Source organism: Triticum aestivum, chromosome 4A (assembly GCF_018294505.1).
Source record: "Triticum aestivum cultivar Chinese Spring chromosome 4A, IWGSC CS RefSeq v2.1, whole genome shotgun sequence".
NCBI lineage: Eukaryota > Viridiplantae > Streptophyta > Magnoliopsida > Poales > Poaceae > Triticum > Triticum aestivum.
In genome coordinates, this window is record NC_057803.1 from 157,937,731 (window position 1) to 157,942,591 (window position 4,861).

Here is a 4,861-nt window from a genome sequence, read left to right on the forward strand (position 1 = left end):
GATGTATTTTTGTGATGTGTGTGGTGACTAGCACAAACTTGCAAAGTAGTGCATTCGTTAATGCTGATTTCAGGGACTTAGAAATCTCACCAAGTCCTTGATCTGTTTTTATCAATATGCCATATGTTCATGTTGTTTCCTAGTGATCCATGCCTCTTTTGAGGATGATCAGTAAGGATGATTTGTTAATATCGTGGTGCTCTATCCATGCATGTCTTTGTTTGCAATTATGGAGCACCCTAGCTTGAGCCAATCGAGCTCTACTTTTGCTATTTCGTGAATCCTGGCAGATTGTCTACTTGTTAGCGATTTTGCCGAGGATGTTGTTGTTGATCCGTGCATGCTATGTTGCTGTTCTTGCCATGTCTAGCTTATATAATATGTATTCTTGATGGGTGTATGCTTAGTTTGTCATGACATGCTCTATAGTGAGTATGTTGAGCTTGTAAACATGCCTACTCGTTAACAGATTTGCATGCTCCAGTTTTTTCACTAAGTCTGAGATCTGATTATGTTTTTGCCATGTTCACATGCATGCAATTGTATTTTCTGATCCCTTTTGTCTCAAGGTCACTAAGGGACTTTTGTTAAGTGCTTTGAGTAGCTTCATGTCATGCCTTGCTTTGCCATGTTAAGTTCCTGTAGCATGTAATTTTCGTGCTCCAAAGTGTGCTACCTGGTCTGAAATTCCAGGCTTGTGTTAATTTCACTAAGTCTGAAACCTGTTTATCGTTTGCATTTTTGACATGCTTGTTTGAACTTGTTAATGGATGAATTGGCCGTAGCTCAGTGTTCATCTTTTGTCAAGCATCATGAGTGGATCCCTGCCATGTATTTTGTTGTCATGTTTGTGTGCTGTAGCATAATTATCTTGATGCATTTAGATGGCTACTTGTTGTTTATCGCATACTGGTGCCATATTTGTTTTGCTTGCCATTTCCAAACCGTGCATCCGATTCCGGTGATCGCTATATCGATTTCAACCGAAATCACCTCACCTTTCAAGTGGCACTCTTGGATTTCCATGTTGAGGCCAGGTTCAATCATTCCTTGTCAATTCTTGCATATGCATCACATATCGTATCCCGCATAGCATACCATGTTTGCATCATGTTGTTTGAGCTTTGCACATGGTTGATTGTGTTCCTTTGCTTGTTTGTCTTGTTTTGGTAGAGCTGGGAGACGAGTTCGCTAATGAGGAGCCCGTTGAGTTTGCTTTCGAGGATCCAGTCAACTCTGACAACTTTGCAGGCAAGATGATCATACCCTCGAAATCACTTCTATCTTTGCTTGCTAGATGCTCTCTTTTTTGCTATGCCTATGCTATGATACCTACCACTTGCTTATCATGCCTCCTAAATTTCCATGTCAAACCTCTAACCCACCATGTCCTAGCAAACCGTTGATTGGCTATGTTACCACTTTGCTCAGCCCCTCTTATAGCATTGCTAGTTGCAGGTGAAGATTGGAGACCGTTCCTTGTTGGAACATTGTTTATTTGTTGGGATATCACTATATTATCTTGTTATCTTAAATGCATCTATATACTTGGTAAAGGGTGGAAGGCTCGGCTTTTTTCCTAGTGTTTTGTTCCACTCTTGCCGCCCTAGTTTTCGTCATATCGGTGTTATGTTCCCGGATTTTGCATTCCTTACGCTGTTGGGTAATAATGGGAACCCCTTGACAGTTCGCCTTGAATAAAACTCTTCCAGCAATGCCCAACTTTGGTTTTACCATTCGCCACCTAGCCTATTTTTCCCTTGGGTTCCGCGCACTCAAGGGTCATCTTTATTTAAACCCCCGGGCCAGTGCTCCTCTGAGTGTTGGTCCAACCTGTCAGCTGCCGGTGGCCACCAGGGGCAACTCTGGGCTGGCCTACCCGTACCTTGGACAATCCGGTGTGCCCTGAGAACGAGATATGTGCAGCTTATATCGGGATTTGTCAGCACATCCGGGCGGTGTTGCTGGATTTGTTTTACCTTGTCGAAGTTGTCTTGTAGAACCGAGATACCGAGTCTGATCGGAATGTCTCAGGAGAAGGTTTATCCTTCGTTGACCGTGAGAGCTTGTGATGGGATAAGTTGGGACTCCCCTGTATTGATTTGAACTTTCGAAAGCCGTGCCCGCGGTTATGGGCAGATGGGAATTTGTTAATGTTCGGTTGTAGATAACATGAACCTTAACTTAATTAAAAATGAATCAACTGCGTGTGTTACCGTGATGGTCTCTTCTCGGCAGAGTCTGGGAAGTGAACACGGTGTTGGAGTAATGTTTGTCGTAGGTTGTTCTATAGTTCTTCGTTCGTGCTTTGCCTTCTCTTCTCGCTCTCTTTTGCGAACAGGTTAGCCACCATATATGCTAGTCGCTTGCTGCAGCTCCACATATTACCTTGCCTTATGTATAAGCTTAAATAGTCTTGATCGCGAGGGTGCGAGATTGATGAGTCCTCGTGGCTCACAGTTTACTTCCAAACCAGATGCAGGGCCCGATGATTCCGTTCCAGATGATGCGCTTGAGCTCAAGTGGGAGTTCGACGAAGACTCACGCCGTTACTATGTGTCTTTCCCTGATGATTAGTAGTGGTGCCCAGTTGGGGCGATCAGGACCGTGTCACATGTTGGGGTTGATCTTTTATTTTGGTACCATAGTCGGACCATGCGTGTATTGGATGATTGTAATGCTATTTATGTACTTTGTGTGACGTGGCGAGTGTAAGCCAACTATGTACCTTTCCCCTTATTATCTATTTACATGGGTTATTATGAAGATTACCTTACTTGCGACATTGCTTTCAATGCGGTTATGCCTCTAAGTCGTGCTTCGACACGTAGGAGATATAGCCGCATCGAGGGTGTTACAAGTTGGTATCAGAGCCTTCCCCGACCTTAGGAGCCCCCACTGCTTGATCGAATTAGCTGACGAGTTGAGTCTAGAAAAATGTTTTGAGTCATTTAGGAATTATATATCGGAGAGTTTAGGAATTCTTTTTACTCCCCAGTCCCTTCATCGCTCTGGTAAGGCATCCTGACGTAGAGTTTTGACTCTTCTCTTCTCAAATTTCACTAAATTTTTTTAGGATCACGCGGGTATCTTGGAATTGTTCCGATCGATTTGTGACGAGAACATTGTTCTTGGTGCCTCCTGTCATTTAGGGGTTGTGGCAGTGTCCCGGGGAGTTGAGCTCCAAGGTGTTGTCGTCACAATTTTATCGTTGCAGTTCTGGAATACCTGAGTTTAGTTCGCCGACATCGAAAATCTCTTTTATGCAGTTGTTGGTGAGATAACCTCGACACCACCCAGTACTGTGGCGGGAGTTCGGGAGTATTGCCATAACTTGTATAACGGATGCTTTTCGAAGGTTGAGGTAGACGATTTCCGAAGTTTTTCTCGGTTATGTTTTGAAGGATGGATACAGCTGGATGTAGGATTTGCTAGATTTGGGTGAGATATTATGCTTCCCCTGTATCCCCAACACCTGATTGCATAACCGGAAAGGTTCGGGAGTTTCATAGGTGGGAATTCTTTTAGCTCTAGTTCTTCTTCCACGGATATTTGGTTTGAGATTGGGTGATCCTTACCGAGTATCCGTTCTTGCTTCGTACCTTGTTGATTTTATTCCTCTACCTAAATTCTAAGTGGCTTCTCAATTTATGGATATGTGACCATTTCAATTGGAATGCATTCGTTCATTTTGTTCGGATGTGAAGACTATATGTTGCAATTTCTACCCGTTGGATTCAGCTTCAATTTCTGTCAATCAATGTGCTAATGGATGTCAACCTCTTCAGGATGGCTCCTCCAACACGCACGACTCCGAATCCTAATCCGCCACCACCACCTCCACCTCCGGAGGCATGGCAAGCTATGATGGCTGCTACCAATGCAAACACGCAGCTGATCATGCAAATTCTTCAAGAGCGCAACCAAGCGAACCAAGGCAACAATCAGAATCACTTTGCTACACTCAACCAGTCCCTTGCTAACCAGCCAAAGACCTTCAGCAATTGTGTTGAGGCAACTGACACTGATGATTTGCTCGTGGACTTGTGCAAGCATTTCGAGTGCAGTAACGTCAGGCCTGAGGACTTCGTCAAGTTCACTTCCTTCCAACTAAAAGACCAAGCTGCAGAATGGTTTTAGCAGTACAAAGATTCCAGAGGAGGCCGTGTGATTACATGGGATGAATTCCGTCAAGACTTAAAGCTCATCATATTCCTCAGAGCGTGGTTGAAAGCAAGCGTGAGGAATTCCGCAACCTGAAGCAGGGCTCTATGTCTGTCTATGACTACAACAAGATGTTTCTGAACCTCGCCCGTTTTGCTAAGCAGGACGTCCCTGACGAGAAGAGCATGAGATACCAGTTCAGGGGTGGTCTCAGAGAAGAAATCCATCTAGCTCTTGTCCTCTTTGAGCCCAGGAGGTATGATGAGTTTTACAACATGGCATTGAAGCAAGAGGCTGCTCAACTGAAGTGTGATGCTTCCAAGAAGTGAGTCAGAGATGCTACTCCTTCTTCCTCAACTCAAGTGGCTAAGCAGCAGAAGTATTGGCTTCCTCCTCCTCCGTTTCGTCAGCCTTATCAACAGAAGAGCAAAGGTGGCAGTGGATCTTCCCACCCACCCAACCCTGGCTTTCAGAACAAGACTTCGTCTCAAGCTCCAAGATCGAGTGCTCCGTATCACCGTCCGCTTTCAGAGGTCACGTGCAACAAGTGCCAACAGAAGGGTCACTATGCCAACAAATGCTTCAATCAGAGGCGTCTCCCTCCTCCTCCTCCTGTGAGATCGGCAAGTACAGTTGTGGTCAAGCATAACCCCAAGTACGCCAAGGTCAACATGGTGAATGCAGCTCAGGCAGAGGA